We start from the raw sequence: 18,394 nt of genomic DNA, 5'->3' as shown, positions 1-18,394 counted from the left end.
TTTGACTTCCAACAGTAACTGAAACTAGTCAGAACAGGTCATTGGTGGCTTTACAGGGAACTTATTTCATGACCTTTCCTAGTTAAACTTTACTTTAGATCTATGAAGAAATTTCTATTTGACAACTCCCTTTTCTTAGCACCCTTCCCCTTTTTTGTTCCTCTAAGGAATTAACTATTCTATCTGAGCACTTCTACTTTTATTATGATTCTTTAAGTGTTTCCAATAATTTGGGCTCATCACCCTCTGTTTGAATCCAGTGTCTGAATGATGGCCCTCCCCCTAATCTAAGCTCATGAAGCTTTTCCCTTATGTTTTCTTCTAAGAATCTTATGGTTTTTCCTTTTAATTTTGCCTCTCTTCCATTCCCCCTTATGGTGAAAGTCTTCCTTTTTGGCTCTGCTACCCAAGCAAGGAAACTGGGGGCCAACCTAGACAATTTCTCACTAAACTTCATACGTTACACAAAAATAGTAAGGAAACCCAATCTACCTCCTAAGTCTCAAATATATCCCACCTTTTCTCACAATTGAAATCCTCTCCTAGTCAACTGAAGTAGTTTTTAAACTTATCTTTCTGCCTTATGTCTTTCACTTCTCTAATTTTTTGCTTTAAGACTGATATATCCAAGACTCAAATCAAGGCATGCCTAAAATGGAACATAATCCCATTTCTGTATTCTAACACCTTTCCTATAAAATTGATATATTTCTTTTTAATGAACTATACCTACCTACAATTAAACAAGACGATGTTGATAGGGTTTATTCAGACTTTCACAAAAAACACATCGAAAATATGTTGTAATGACACATCAAGAAATATGTTGTAATATATCTATGTCAGGTTGCTAAGACTACCTTCTAATAAATAGACAGAAAAATGACTATGTGTGTTTGAAACTTTGAAGAGTAGGAGGTAGGGAAAAATAGTGAAACAGAAAAGTAACAAGAGGCTTTGCTATTCAGGTGTTTTAAGCCTATTAAGGTAATAAAAATATGCTAACATAAATTCATCTAAATCTGCAACATTTCCTGATACCCAACTTCACCCCCAACCCATTCTGTTCTACAGGATATCATATCATGTATTTTGACATTATTGCACATTATTGATTATAACAGTTATTTATTTATTTTTGCATGGGTAGGCCCCAGGAATCAAACCCAAGTCTCCAGCATTGCAGATGAGAATTCTGCCACTACGCCACCGTTCCACCACCCTGATGACAGTTTTTAAATGCAATTTCTTCATGTTGCATATCTTCATGCTTTTTAGCATCTAAATAGCCATCTCTATTTCTTTAACTTTAAATAGAAGGTAATATGTTTCAACTTTTCCTCTTGTGATGAAGAAATGTTGCAGATTTAAATGAATTTATGTTAGCAAATTTTTATTATCTTAATAGGCTTAAAACACCTGAATAGCAAAGCCTCTTGTTTCTTTTCTGTTTCACTATTTTTCCCTACCTCCTACTCTTCAAAGTTTCATACACACAAATACACACACATAATCATTTCTCTTTCTATTTTTTAGAAGGTAGTTTTAGCAACCTGCCATAGGTATATTACAACATATTTCTTGTTGTATCATTACAACATATTTTTTGATGTGTTGTGGCAGTTAGATTCAATCGTCAACTTGGCCAGGTGAAGGCACATTCTGTTGCTGTGGACATGAGCCAATGGTACGTGAACCTCATCTGTTCTGATTACATCTGCAGTCAGCTAGGAGGTGTGCCTGCTGCAATGAATGACGTTTGACTTAACTGGCTGGTGCTTAAATGAGAGAGCACAACATAGCACAGCCTAAGCATCTCGGCATTCCTCATCTCAGCACTTGCAGCTCAACCCAGGCCTTTGGAGATGCAGAAAGAAGTCACCCCGGAGGGAGAGTTGTTGAAACCCAGGGACCTGGAGAGAAGGCCAGCAGAGACCATCCTGTGCCTTCCCACATAAGAAAGAACCTCAGTGGAAAGTTAGCTGACTTTCCTATGAAGACTTAACAAAATAAATCCCCTTTTAATAAAAGCCAATGCATCTCTGGTGTGTTGCATTCCGGCAGCTAGCAAACTAGAACATGTGTCTTTTGTGAAAGTCTGAAGAAACCCTAATCAACATGCCCTTGTTTAATTGTGGGTAGGAATAGTTCATTAAAAAGAAATATATCAATTTTATGGGAAAAGTGTTAGAATATTTTTGAATTTTTTTAAAGTAGCATTTCTAAACTTTAAATTGTTACATTTTGGCATTTAACATTTTATGTCTCATCCGTTTATTAAGGAAATTAATTTACTCATGTGGCTTGGTTTTTTCTGTCCTATTCGTATAGGTCCAGCTTGCACAACTTTCCTTCAGTTTTTATTTTTAATTTTGATTATGAGAAGTTCTCTAACTTTATTTTTTACCCATATAATTCCAACAGCATCTCTTTTTTTTTCCCCCTTGGGAAAGGGAGAATAAAAATGGGTTAGATGCTACCTTTCTTTTGAAGATTTATTAGCATTAGTAAGTAAACAGATCTAGTAATAATTTTATTGTTTTATTTTTTATAATTCATTTTCCACCATTAAAACCCCTAATTTTTAACTCAATAAGCAAGATTTCATTGCATGATTTGTTCTTAGAAATTAGAAAACACATTGTCTCAAGCTACCAGGTTATGGCTTTGTTAATATATTTCTATCTTACTCATATAGACATGAAGGCTGACACCTCCTTGATAGGATTTATTAAGTTTATTAACTGCAATATTTCAATTTATACATGAGTTAAAAAGATAGGAAGCGATATGGAATAGGTTCAGCAGTGTAGGAAGGGTATTTGGGCAGTTTTACTTCTGTTCTTTAGCTTATGTTTGTAGAAAGTTGCAATTTTTTCCTAACTTGAGAAGCAGGAATATCAGACTTATAATTATGGGTGCCGATTCTACCTCTAAGGAGCTTCAGGTCTTATGCAATTCACTTAATCTGATGGGGTATCCATTTTCTCATCAGTGAAAGGATGGGATTGGACTAGTTAATATCTAAAATCCCTTCCAGTTCTAATAGTCCATGTACCTATGCTTATTACTAAGTGCTGTGAAAAATCTATCATCCTTCATGGACTATAGTGTCAAGGGCTAGTGATAAAATGATGTTGATCATTATAATGATTATGATAATGACTACTATTATATAGTGCCATGTGCCTAAAATATTTACCTCATTTTACACCCTGGTCATACTGTGAGTTGAAATTATTGGCATCCATTTTATAAATGAGATAACTGAGGCTCACAGAATTTAAGGAATGAACCCAATATTATTAAGGACAATGCTCAAGTCAGTCATTTCCAATATTAGTCTAGATGGGAAAACATTACCAGTACTCACCAGTATCCCTTTCTCCTTCCCTCTGTGCACCAAGAAGGCCACCATTTTTAGCTTTTTGAAATTGATTGGGGTCATGTTTCTACTACTGATCAATAGCTATGAGCAGAGCTTATGTGTATAACTTTGGGCTCAAAGCACCAAGGCATGGAAAAAACAGCAGAGATTCTGCAGGTGCCCCTTAGCTACCCACCAAGAAGGACACGTGCTCCAGATGGTGCTGCTGCCAGATGTAGGGCTTCTCCCAGCCTGAATCATTGGCTTGTTTCTCAGGAGGTGTTTACTGTAGGATTTTGCTTGAATAAATTATAAATCCTTGTAGGTTAGTCTAATGAAACATTTGGGTCATATTCTACCAAAGAGTAGTTTTTCCTATCCTGACATAATCAACATATTTTTCTCCTCAGTACATTTTAGGGGAATAAGGCCTAAGTGTTTTTTATGTTATTTATGTCAGTATTTTCTAACAGAATCAGCCATGTTGTAGATAGCATTAGTTACCATGGAGACTCTCTTAAACATGAATCATTGTCTCCTCCTAAATTTTCTTACACTTTCACCATTCCTTGTTTCTTGAAACCTTTTATTCTCTCCCCTTCCCACCTGCCAACCCATCTTTTCTTTAGTAAGTACATACCCCAGCCCTTTTTAGATATCTTAACATTTCTTTCAACACTGACCAATAATAAGACACATATCTGATTTTCTGACATTTAATAGGAACATGACCTCAGCAAAGTGATGTCTCCGTCAGATTTAATCAAAGAAGCAGAAGAAGTGTGAGTCTTATGGATTAAGGAGTTTATTATAGAAACATCCCTCTCCAAAATTGTGACTAACTCTGGGGAAATAAAGTTCTAAAGTGGAGAGTTGGAGGGCCAGGGAAGAGTCAGTACCAGAGCTTTTGAAACCAGGTGGTTTCTGCAGTCTGAATGGATCTGTGAAGGAGACCTCATGAAGAAGACCACAAGGCTGCTGCCTTGGCTTCTGCAATGGGCCTGGGGTTGCTGTGTAGCAAGGCTGCGCTTGGGAATACGTGTGAGAGACACGAAGAGCAAAGACGACGTGGAACTTTCCTCACATCTGCAACTGTCTCTCATCACATTTAGCACACCAACCTTCAGAAAATGAAAGCTGTTGCTGCATTTCCACTTTCCAAAACTGCCAAATATGTATAACCACGGTACTCCACAAGAAAGGGGATATAGGAAAACAGCTCCAGTTTAGCCCAGTCGCTGCTGCAGAATAACAGAAGTCAATTATTTTTCCTGCCCTCAATTTTCTTATTTCTAATATGAATAATTTGCTCCAGAAAACTTCATATTATAGTTGTGGGAATAATATGTGAGTGTACAGTGAAAACCATAATGATGTGGAAAAAATATTGTCTTTCTCTGAATTAATTGTAGAAGTATATAGCATATATTTAAATGGTTTCTTAAAGTAATCATTCTATGTAAGTAAATGTTTCATACTATTTAAAAACAGAAGTGACCATAAAAAGTATAAATGCTTTTCTGTACAGATTTTAAAATTTGAATTATATATTTTTTGAAAGTGGAAAGAATTCATGAAGTTCTCATTCCTAATATCATCATGTGACAGATGAAAACAGGATGTTACCCACATATAAAGAAGCAAGTCTTATGGTTCATAAATAAAGCATCTGAACAACCTGTTAAACTTTTTATGTGCCTTTTTAACTTTGCTATTATTATTTTTTGTAATACAGCTGAACACTTACCCCAAACCACTGTGGTGCATAGTTTACCAATTGTGCAAATATTTTGATGATTCAAAATTATGCAAAAGTTGATTATAGAGTGTTCAAAATCCATTTGGGACAAAATGTTTGGGACAAATCCAAATCATAACTAAAGCAAACTGAGAAATTGGAAATTAATTTCAGACAAAACTCAAAAGAGACATCGCGAGAGAAATTCTAATTGACTGTATCACTCTGTTTCAGTGAACATGTTTTGAACAATTCTGAGATAGGCCGTGGGCTGGATATGTGTATTGATCAAGACTCAAACCATATTTCCTGAGTTAGGGAGTACTTGGCCTTCTTGAGATAGTGAGAGAGATGTATAATCATTAATTATAGAGCAATGTAAGTATTTGATAATGATTGTTCAAAAGCAGTGGTAGTACATCATTTCTGTGGTTTCATCAGAGTTTTAGAGATCAGAACAATTACTTTGGTCATGAACTTAGGAGGTTACATAAAGCTGCAATAAATAGTGATAGGAAGGCAGTGTGTATGTCTGTGTTTTGTGAGAAGAGGTATGAGTTATTTGGAGAGTTCATTTAGCTGGTACTAAAAAATGAGACATAGAAATTAAGTCCCTTTGAGGATTCTACTAATAAAATTTAGAGAGGAAAAAAGCATAGAAAATGAATAAAAAGCAAATCCTATGTCTTTGTTTATGTTTCCTAGCTTACCTTCTTTCTTTATGAAGGGAAATAGCAGTTGTTCTTCTCTCAGATTCTGCCTCTTACTGCAATGAAAGAATAAAGAGGATTCATGATATGACCTTTGATTAAAGAATGAAATTTGCCTTCCTTTGGTCCTCAAAAATGAATTATTCTACTTTGATCAAAATGATCCTCTGGGCATTGCAACGCAAAGTAATTTAACAGAATTTTACATTCTGTAATTGAGACTATATATTCATCTAATGATATCAGATTCAGAGACATTAAACACAACAAACAACTCAGTGCTCAAATCTTAATCCCCTGCCATGTTTATTCATATCACCCAGTTGATTAGTGATCCTAAAATGACAACATAAATCAAACTGAATTTTCACATCATATTTATAGCATTAATGCAAATATCATTATATATCTAATAATGAATGCAACTCCTTCAAGGAGAGGTAATAAATTGGAAAATGTTCATGGCTCATGAGTCAGTGGGAACCAACTCCATTGCTGTTTTTTGATGACCCCAAATTACATATATATATATATATATTTTGAACTGTACATTAAAAGCATGCCTTGGGATAGTGATACAGCTGTTTATTTTGGTTGGATATTATTATATTGATGACATCTACATTAGTCTCGCACAACGTCAACCATCTAGCAACCTAGCATACATTCATAGAGTGCCTATATGTGGCAGGCACTGTGCTAAAAGTCAGTGATACAGAGAACAGTAAGGAAAAATCCCTTACCTCAAAAGGTTAGATTTTTTTATTACTTACCATTGCAGTTTACTTACGCTTCTAACTCTTAATATTGATTGAAATTCAGAGAAATGAGTTTATTTTGTGTTATGATGGATATTAGAATGCTCTTTGACAAAACTCATACTCTCCCATGTATTCATGGGAGAATTATTTCCCCTTTCCTCATCTTTTGGCTGACTTGTGACTTTCTTTTGCCCATAGGATAGCAGCAGATGCAATATGCAAGCAAAGGCTTGAAATGTACTTGTACACTGGGTTTTTGGTCCTGCACTCTTCCTCCAACGTCAGCAGAGTTCTGCAGAGATGGACCAGTCTATCTAGTTTGAAGCAGAGCCACCCCTGCTGAACTGAAACAAATGTATAAGAATAAATACTTAACATTATGAGCCATTCATTTTGGGGACTTTTGTTATAGAACAATATCTGACAAACACAAGTGAATCTGGGCTCTTTAGTAATTCTAGAACCACATCCATTTTTGTAGTGCTTATATTTTAAAATATTTATCTATGAGGTTGCAAACACATGTATTCTCTGATTGAAGGAAACTGATTAAGGATAGCGTGGCTAATTTAATTTAATTTTATTTTTTTCATCATTCTGTTTTGATTTCAGAACCAAGAAATAGAGATAGAAACCCAGTTAAGGCATCAATATATGTAATAAGGTAAAAATTTTAATCAACAAAATGTATCCATGATAATTTCTTGATTGTTCATCAAAGTGGCAGACAAATTATTCTCTTCAGAAGACTCTCTAAGCTCCAGTGTAGTTGGCCAGGTTCATAAACATGGAAGCTATAGCGTTGGGGTACTTTTTTTTTTAATTTGTGTGTGTGTGTGTGTGTGTGTGTGTGTGTGTGTGTGTTTAGTATTTATAGTTGTGTTTTTGTTTTTTTTTCATGTTGACTAGAAAAATTGGTAACAATCCTAAAGAAATCCAAGGTTACTAAGAGAAGAAGACATACTCTAGAGTTAAAACAGTTTAACAATTAACTCTTTTCAGAAAGGAACACCTGTTCATTTTATACTTCTCTGGCACTTAGAGAATGTCTTATATGATGTCGGTTCATAACGAATGTTTAATAAACTGAGTGATGTGATTAAAACAATGATTATATTGATCTATATATTGCTAGTAAAAAGTGAAGCATTCAGGAACCTTCACTATTTCTCTTTAAGGACCACAATAGCACTAATAGCTTATACTTTAGAGTTTGATACATGAATGGCTTCCTCAATGAAAGATATGTCCTTTATTTCTACATTTTGAAGCCACAGACCCAGTTTCATGGTTGGGATGGTCCAGAGGAATAGATAAGAGAGTGAATCAGTCAGAGTCAAGGAATATAGCTTAATCATATCTCAATCAATAGGCCAAAGACAATCATGTGTTAACATCGTGTTGGTTTAACAGTTATAGGGCACTATATTTTATGTTTTCTTCCTAGACAAATAGTCCACCATGAAAAAGACAGTGTGTTCTAAAGGTAGGATTTTAAAATAGAAAGTAAGAAGTGAAGGGGATGTTCAGGAAAGAAAGGACACTTTCCATAATCCCTTATTTCTAAGGATCAGCCAAGACCAGAGCAAATGTACCATATGAATTTAAGAGTCATATAGTATGTTGAATTCACTGGACCTCCCTTTCTATTGACTGGAAAAAGTTGATGAAGTCTTGTTTTGTTCTAGGAAAAATTGTAGCAAAAATATTAATGTCCCTGGTTACCTTTATTATGTCCCTGTAGTTTGCCCTGTGGGGTAAGAGCAAGATAGCTTTGCAGAGAAACCATGATAAAGAAAAATCTTACTATTCTACTTACTATGGTAAAGATTCTATAAATAATTCAAACCTTCAAAATTTTCACAATATTCACACTAAGCACAAATCCAATAAAGTTAATTAATATAAAATATACTTAGGCTAGAATTTGTGTCTTTGTTGAGTTTCCCAAAAGAAGATTGAACTGGTAGAAAACTGTCCTCAATATTACATAGCTTTCTCCGAAAGCTCAGGTGAGCGGAAGTGGTATGGATAAGGTACATAGATGGTATAGATGTAGATGAGTGGTATATTTGTAGATGAGGTGACCTAAAGACTTAGAAAGATCGGACTTTTCAAGTAGATTTATGATGTAAGACCTGCTTCTACCCACCCCAGAACACATCTTTCACTCTGCCTGTGAGAAATACATTTGTGAGAGTAACTCCACTATCCCTAAAGAGCTCTGTGACCACTCTTCTCTGTAGGTCAGATATTACTGTGAGAACTACTGTCACTGAGCATGGATCCTTAAACACAATGGGGATGTTTGGATCCTGGGTTGACAGAGGCCAAGTGGTAGCACTTAATTGCCAAAGAAAAAGTGGGGGTGCCTACCATACTGACAGCAGAGTCAAAACACTCACGACGCTCTGGATATTTCCTGGGATCAACCCAAAAGGGAAAATGTCAAGAAAAAATAAAAATCCCTGAGAGATTTTGGTGTAAGGTTTAATGGAATAGATTTAAGACCTTCAAAGAAATAAAATATTTGTTCCAACTGTATAATGTAAGACATAAATAGGTCATGTATAAAAAAGAGAAAAGAGATACAAATGCACATTGTCAAAAGAAAAATAATAGGCTAAAATTCAATAATCATGCAAATTGAAGAACTAGAAGAGACCACTCTGTTCCTATAATCAAAGCCCTTCATTTTATTCATTTATTAAGTCACTTAGCATGAATTTATTGAGGTCTATTGTGTGCAAAACACAATGTGATGTGTGGGGAATTCAGATATGAATAAGAACTTAGCGCTGAACTGACATAACTTACATCTTGGTTAGGGCTAGTGACTACAAAATTATTTCATGAGGGAAAGAATAGCGTTGCACATGTGTATTTTGGGGATATAAAGTAAGAGAGCATAATTCAGCATGAAAGGTTAAGGGATACATTTCTGTGGGGATGATAAAGTGGATTTTATAAGCTGAATAGTTCACTAAGATGAAGTGAAGAGAAGCAACCATCAGTAGTAACAGCATGAAGTCAACCTGGGATGATTAAACAATGTGGTAATCTCAAATACAACAAAGATAAATATTGACATCTGACCCAGTGCAAAGTCCTCCAAACCACAATTGCCTGATAAATTTATGCAGTGTACATAATTAATGCATATAATAAATTAATGAACTATTAAAAAAACTTGAAATAGGTAAACATAAAGTCTACTTCCCTCTTGAACATGGGAGACCATTGGCAAATCTTTTGTACAATTCTTTTTTCCTCTCTCCCTTTGTCCACTCATCCTTACACACTGAACTACTTGTTCTTTAACTATCTTTGTGTCTGGGTGGAGAGAAGGATGTCTCTGAGGAGATTGTTTAATAAAGCAAAGTACATTTTCACATTGGTGAAGCATCATATGACATTGTACTACAGGCTTGAATTTTTATATTAACCCAAGAATTTGCAAGATGTCAAGGATGCCTATATACCCTTGTGTGTACCCAACAAACATGCCAGAATGATAGAGAGCTTTTTACCATAATCCTAAAATGTGGAACTAACTGTCAGCTGTCATATTTTCACAAGGAACTATGCACTAGAAATTTGAAGACTCCAGCAGTAGTGATATTTTTGTTAACTAACTCAGTAGTTGGATCATGTCATTTTGAAATATAGACAACAATTTCCTTTCTTTAAAATGAGATTGACTGTGGTGATGTCTAATTTTCCTTCCACTTTCTAATATTTTGTAGTATTATAATAGTTATATTAAGTTTCTACAGATATTTTAATCCATATAAATGCAGTATATATTCATTTTTCTTTTATAGTATATTTAGTATATAAGCAACAAAATACCAAATTAATTATTTCTGATATTTTCAAACTTTTCAACTAACCAAGGATTATTGGAATTGAAAATTGTTGTAGGTGTACATTTGTCTGTCTATGCACATACACACATTCACACACACACATGTATTTTGGAGGAGTTCATGGTTCTCAACTGACTCCAAAATAGGTCAACTCCGCTATTCATTTGCTGCACACACACATAAATTAATTCTATGTCCTGTGTACCTTATGGGTTTATTTTCAGAGACTGCTTAGAGATTGTATCAGTTAAGGTCCAACAGGAAAACAGAAATAAGTCTCTCATTTCAATTGATGATGGAGAAGCCAACACAGGGCAGTGGCAACACACTTATTACCTACAGGAAACCACTACACCCATCAGAATGGAGAAATGAAGGGAAGAAGCACTGTTACCAGAGCCCAGAGGACAGGGTCATCAGCCCCAAATAGAATCTCACAGATCTCTCCAATGATTTCTGAAACCACAGAAGATTTGTAGCTGGAAAAAGGAATGCTGCCTGAAGAAATGAAGAGATTAGCTCCTATTAACATCCAAATTGACCATTCTTTTTCTAGCCTGATTCCTCGCCTAACTCCTAATACCAAAATCTCCACCTCAGCCTACTTAAATCCTAATTCTGTTCACATGACCCAAAATCTTCAGATTAAAGTAGCTGGGCAGGGCTGCTTTATGATATGATTCCTACTTTGTGAGGTCTTTTTGTTCCCATCAGATATGTTCCTATTTGAGTGACACTGCTAGAAATTCTCTGTATACACCATAACCACCTTTGTATTTGGATTCACAATATGTCCTCTGTTTAAAGAAACTTTGTTCTCCATTTCAACATGTCCAAATTTTCACCTTTGAAGATCAGATCAAATGAAGCTCTGTGTGGTTGTCCTATTGCTTAGTTATTAATCCTCCTTTGTTTCTGGGCACACGAAAGCCTGAACTTTTTGCCCTTCCTGCCCCCATCTTATGGTTGGGATGATCCCTGCGACTATTTTTTGACAAACATTTATGAATAGAAGAGACTGTATCTCTTCCAGGCAAAATCATTTAATGTTAGTTTAAGAATGTCCAGAGTTTTCTGTTTTCTCTGCCATGCCAGACAATATTGCTAAGAGTAGGACCCAGAGTAGGGATAAAAATAGGAGAGACCCCCACCTGGCCCTCAGGGAGCAGGAAGGCCTTTGTTGTTAAGTTTCTTTTTGTCTGCGCAGTATAGTTTGGTCTCACTATTTATTTTACCGTACTTCTTTTAAGGAGTTTAAAACTTTCCAAAATGAATAATTATTTATGCATTTATAACGTGCCTCTTACTATATTAGAAAGATTCATGATAGGAATTGCTTATGAGGATTTTTGTACATATTAGTCTCTTTTTAATTAATGGCTTTCAAAAGTAAAATATGAATGAATATATAAGTAGTTGACTGTTTTCTTTTATCTAGGTTTTCAGAAACTAGAACTGCACAATTGAAATGGGTTCTTTGTATTGGTAATTCTATACGCTCTTAGTGAGGCATTTGTACATTTTGCATCCTAAGGGATTCTTTGAATTGTAAAGGGCATGGGCAAATCGTTATCGATATAGCCATTAGTTTTTTGTACAACATTTCCGAGATGTGTTGGCTGGTAGAGGATTGGCCTTGATTACACTTGGAATGAAAGCACCAATACAGATTTAGAAAGTGCTGACACAGTATCACAGACTTATATATCTATAACCGGTCTGTTTTCAATTTTGCAAAAAGGTCTAGCTGACAGTGTTAGAATTTTTCAAAAGATGAAAGCATTAAGAAATAACCTTAGGTTTAAAAGGCTTGTTTACTAACAATGAGATTTTTCTATGAAAATTATTGATTCATTTCAACATTGTCAAAATTGTCTACTATTTGAAAATAAGATCTACAATGAGTAACTAAAGTAGAAGGAGTATTGATATAGATAATTCAAATATTCAGAGAATCACCTAATCAATTACTTCTTGTTTGTGAATATATTTTCTTTTACACTATATTTTTAAATCAACTACTTTCCAAAAAAATGACTTGATTACAATGGAACAATATGTCTCAAGCTTAAAAGCTGCCAATATTTCTTTTCACCATTTTTTAGAGGCTTTTTGGTTGTTGGATATAGAAGTCTATTTGAACTAAATTTAGGGGTTGCTGAAAGTCTCCAGGGGCTCTAAATTGCAATAGAACCTAAACAGTCTTCATGGGAAGAAGAGCTTGCCTTGAGAAGATGAGTGAAGCAATTGCTCTCTAACTTTCTCTTGGACACAAAACATACTCTTGTCTTACATTGTCATTCCCTGTACCTGCTCTTCCCTCCTGGTTTTTGAGCAAATGGCTTTATCTACATGGTTGAGGATGACTGTGACAAGTCTTATCTATATAACTTTTAATTGACACATTCACAATTTTTGTCTTCCTTTCATTGCATCTCTCACTTATTGTTCTTAAGATGTTTGGAATTATTCACTACAGTCTTTGAATATCCAATCAAATACCAAACAATGTAAGCTAGAGATTAGGGATGTGGGGTAATAGATACCTGGGTACACCAAATTCACTTTTCAAGGTGCTGTTGGTGGGTCATATTAAGTTATTCAAGGCTATTGAGTGTGCCAGGCAAATTGACTGATAAAGATGATTAGAGCCACTCCCTGATTCTGTCATCTTTTCTGCCATTTTTTTCTACATAAAAGGTAGGAAGTACAAAAAAGTTGAATCATTTCACTTGTGCATGTCTGTGTGTGTTTAATTTGACTCATAGCAACACAGTGGAAGGATATATAATTGATTTTTAAAGAAGAAAGCTTTTCCCGCAAGGTGACTATAAAAATTAAAAATAGCAGTTACCTAAATGCTAATACTCAAGGAAAACATAATGATATGAGAAATCAATTGAGTAGGAATAAAGATAGAATGATATGGATCATTCTATCTATGTATTTATAAATAAAATTGATTCAAAAGGCTTAATTCATTTATCAATGGAGTACACAAATATGTGATACTATTTTTTAAAGAGAGTATTTTAAACATTTCCTGGAAACTGGGATTTTATGTATTTCTTTTAATATATTTAACATATGTTTTGTACAATAATAATCTTATTTTACATATAAATAAATGCAAATATCCTTTCTCCAAAGAAATCATTGAGTAATATAACCAAATACCCACCAAATGTTTTTTTGACTCTTAATGTGCTAAAATTTGAATTACTTCCATTTGTTAACTGAAAACCTAATTTATCAACAAATATATTTTTTCTCTGAGGAAAACTTTAATTCTTCCAAGGTGTTGAGCACTGTAGAATGGACAAATTCTGAATGAATAGAATATTGCAAAAATTAACGGTCCATAATGATTTCTTAGAAATGGATCAGACTCAGATGTTACCCAAAAGCTAGGATACAAATACTCTATTAGGTACCGTTTATTGGAAATCATATTTTGGGACTCCAAATGGGTTTATATTTCTGAGAAACTAACACAAGAAACAAAGTAATAACCCTAATGCCTCTAATGCTATAAAAGGCACCAAATACCATTCAAGATACATTCTTGTTTATGCCTTTTACCAGCTATAATTTATCATATTTAGCCAGAGCCAAAGTGAGTGGCTCCTTCACATGAGCACAGAAAGTCTGAAACAAAGCAAATTTTTTGAGACATCAAAGAAGGAAACAACATTATGCAAAGTAGCTCAGGGTGATGTCCTGAACTATATAATTACTCAATGAATGTTTATTTTGATAGAATAATGGCTATATCAATTTGCTAGAAAACTTGAAAGCAGTGCTCAGTGAGAAAACTGTTGAATTCTAATGCAACGTGCACTCTATTCTCCTTAATAATGATATTTGAATTAAAAACCTCATGAGAAAGTCAGGCTGTTTTTGAAGTCTAAGCTGCCCTTGAATTGTAAATTATTACTTTTCTCAACATAACTATGATGGTCGCTTTCAATTTCTGCTGTGAAGCAGCAGTATCTAATGCCAAATTGACATTTAAGAGCATTATGGGAACCTACCACAAGTCTTGCAGAAAAATAGTATAGATTTTTTTGGTAGGGATTTATAGAGGAATTACAAAGATCCCCTTAAAACATTGAAAATTCCTGGCAAATCTACTTGGTATTGACGAGCATTGACTCATTATTTTCTTGGGTGACAGGTATGCTTCTCCCATTCATCTTTTCCTTTTTTCAATCCTATAAACTAGAAACTTACAAGCATATTCACTAGACCCAGAGTAACTTGCATTGAAAAAGTGCCTGCACAACAACTGTATTTAACTCTATCATTAATCTAATATTCTCAAGCAATTCCCATCATTTTCATTTTACAATGATTTTGCCCTTGGCATCTTATTTGACTGCTTTCTATAGCAGAGTTTGGTAAAAGCAGAGATTTTAATATACTGATTAAGTAAAATCATACATGCAAATCTTCTTTAATGTTTTCCACTGGAATGGCTTATTCTCATGAGCCAGTTAACATTTTCCATGCAAAATACTACCTCTGTTCTTCAATGACTTAAAACGTAGCCTTCTAGGAGTTGGCAATTTGGACTGAGCACAGCTAAGTATGTCTTCTAATCTTTGTTGAGCTTGATATTCCAATTGCTGGTTGGCCTGCAATGGTCTATGTAGGGGATGACTTATTTCTCCTTTAAAAGGACAGTCACCCTTGACTATGCTTGCTAAGCTTGTTGTCATGGCAGCTACAAGGTGCCAAGGTACCGACAAACAGACGCAAATAAGTCCTTTTGTGTCTAGAAGTAGCACAGGACCATTTCCTCTACATTCTTTTGGTCAAAGCAAGTCACAAGGCCAAATTAGATTGAAGTGGAAAAAGAAATATATTCTGTCTCTTAATGAAAGGTACTTTAAAGCCACCTTCTAAAGGATGGGTTACAGGGAAGAATAAAGGATTTTGGCATTTGTGCAAATTCTCACAACTCATATTTTCAATGGACATTGAAAGCATAAAAAAAAAAAATTAAAAAAGATGAGTCCTTAGAATGGTTTCAGTATATAACTGGAAGTCCACCTGAATTCATTAAAAATGGGCAGCTGTCCTTCTGACTCTTAATATTATGCTGAATGATTTTGTCCAATCCACAATCTGCCTATGATTTTGTTTTCTTTTCAAACAAATAGAAAATGAGTACTTGATTCAATCTGTGTCTGTGTCTGAGTAATTTCTATGTATGAAGGGATGAGAGCATTAGCAATAGACATAAAAATTAGAAGTTCATGCTGAGGATACTTTTAGTCTACACAATGAAATACAGGAAGTTAAATCCTGAAAATAAATTGCTGATTATAAATAATGGCTGCCAATAGAAAAGTCCAGCAAAAGCAACTGTCGATATTGTCTTACATTGCTTCCTAGAGTAAGAGCCAGGTCCTGAGACTTCTTGTTGTGTCAGCTTTGATGTATCACATTGCCCAGATGTTTACCTACCAGGTCTCATTAAATAGTCACTGAATCCAGGAATAATTGTGACACTGTAAATATAATAGGATAGAGATTCAGCCACCAGTCCATGGAAAATAGCTAGGTGCTGAGAAATTCAAATTTGTTTAATACAGATGAGAAAACATTTAACACTCATGGTATTTTCTGAAAAAAAAAAATTTTGTAAATGGGAATCACCATGGGCAAAGCCTGTAAGGTTTGAATGCTAGCTGAAGTGTTCTAGTACAATATTTTTGTCATATTTAAATTATTTCTAAAATAAAACAGTAAAAGTTAAAAGTACTTAGATATTTAAAGCAAACCCTTATTTTTGCTACAGAGGAAATGAAGATTCAGAAAAGCAGCTTATTTAGTCAAGTGCACACAGCTAGCCTGTTAACAAAGCTGAAACAAAGATTTTTTTTTTTAATTTCTTAAGTACAGGTCTTTCTGCTGTTTTATTATTCAAGATATTGCTTAATACATATATTTAAAAAATTATGTCTTTACCACCATTTTCTTGTGTGTGTGTGTGCCTGCTTGTGTATGTCTGCATGTGTGTATCTGTGTTTGCATGGTGTGTGGGTGGGTGTGCCTTTAAAGGAGCAGAAACTAGATTATTTAAAAATGTTTGACCTAGACATTAACCCACCATTCCAAGTTCCCCAACTTAGGAAAATAAGAGACTAAAGAAGTAAGACATTTTGTCACTTGGGAACATAAATGATAGCAAGTTAAAGATCACACAAAGAGGAAGTAAACTTGCAACATAATCTGAACAGCTCTCAGGGAAGAAAGAAGGCAAGATAAAGCTTTGCTTACTTTGAATTCTTACTACTTAAAGTCAAGTAGAAGATGTAAGTAATGGATAATCTTTAGTCAATTCTTGATTCATCTCCAATATATACAGGCATCATTCCATGACAACATAATGATACCATCTCACATATAATCTTGCTCTCTCTCTTTTTTTTTTAATGGAACACTTTACGAATTTGCGTGTCATCCTTGCACAGGGGCCATGCTAATCTTCTCTGTATCGTTCCAATTTTAGTATGTGCCACCGAAGCAAGCACCTTGCTCTTTCTTCTTCTTCTTTTTTTTTTTTTTTAACACGGATTATTTTTGCCTGTTACAAATTTCACTAGCTACATACATTTCTCATTATGTTCTAATATACGATGAAAACAAATGTCCTGTGGTTCCTGCATCAGTGGCTTTTTGCCAATCAAAATTTCCACTGAGAAAAGTTATGGTTATTATCTTAAAAGAGATGTGTGTTATTTAATTTTTTTCCAACAAGGGAAGGGACTCTGCAAGTCCAAAGTCACATACAATTATATGCTACAGAGAAGAATAATAGAACGCTGCACTAGAATAAATCTTATGCCCACTTAATTGAAACACTTGCCAACGAGTTGGGTGAGAGCAATGTATTTCAATCACTCTAAACAATGAATAAACGAGACATTCCTTCCAAATGACACATTTTAGCTGTCTGGAAGCCTATTCACAGTTGTGTTTGGTAGCATAAGTTTGCACTCTGTTCTGTACAATTGGTCTATTTCATGCTGTGTTTTGAAGCTGTTTATTCCAAAGAGCCTTCTTATTATTAAGAAAAAAAAAGAAAATGTTTTTTGATGTAGATCCAACATCAACATATTTTCGAATTCCCCTAGAAATTTCTCTCTCTGGTTTATCTATATACAGAAAGTAAAATATGAATACGTTATTCCTTTTTTTCACTAATCAAGTTGTCCTAAATTAGATTATTTTATATTATAATTCTTAGCTTAGTATTTGCTTGTTTTCTTAAACTGGAATAAATGATAGGCCTTGTTAATAATTGAAAGGGCAAAAAAGTATCTAAATTTCCTTCAACAATATTAATCTTATACAAATCTCTTTATATTTCTGAAAAAAGTAGCCTGAAAAAAGAGAAATAAAGAAGACAATTCATTTCTAAAGAAAGCTGAAATAAAAATAAAGGAAACTAGAAGCAGGGAGTCCTTGGTTTAATGAGAAATAGGCAGAATGGCTATACAATTTACCATCAAAACCATGATGATGTTTTAAGATTTTTGAGAGTGAAGACAGGTATTATTAATAACTAAGCCAAGATTACAGACATAAATTGGAACTCTCCTAGGCACGCAGGACATATGGTCACCCTGAATAGCCTAGATATATATGATCAAATCTTTGACATAAATTTTAAAATATGATATTCTGCTTGGTATGCACTTCAAAATGGTTCAATACTTCTTATATTTTTTTCTGCAGCTCCAAAATTGTTTTACATTGCATTATTATGGTAAATCTTGCTACCCTTTATACCTTTTCTCAATCTCAATCCTTTGTCTTAAAACAATTGCCTCTCACTAAATAAAATGCTGCTGTTAGCCTTTTGTTTTAGAGGAAATAAATAAACAGAACTAAGCTTCAGTTGTTTCTTATATAAATTTGACCAATTTTGAGGATTA

General features: G+C 34.3%; 1 non-coding gene across 1 annotated transcript; it reads right to left on the bottom strand.

The window, feature by feature from the left end:
- Nucleotides 1-16,882: 16,882 nt before the first annotated feature.
- On the bottom strand, nucleotides 16,883-16,985 carry LOC143663810 (U6 spliceosomal RNA). Its single transcript, XR_013166191.1, has one exon. It is a non-coding gene; the product is annotated as a U6 spliceosomal RNA (small nuclear RNA).
- Nucleotides 16,986-18,394: the final 1,409 nt, after the last annotated feature.

Source organism: Tamandua tetradactyla, chromosome 19 (genome assembly GCF_023851605.1).
Source record: "Tamandua tetradactyla isolate mTamTet1 chromosome 19, mTamTet1.pri, whole genome shotgun sequence".
Taxonomy (NCBI): domain Eukaryota; kingdom Metazoa; phylum Chordata; class Mammalia; order Pilosa; family Myrmecophagidae; genus Tamandua; species Tamandua tetradactyla.
The sequence above is the reverse complement of the archived record's forward strand: the minus strand, read 5'-3'. Positions and strand labels throughout refer to the sequence as shown.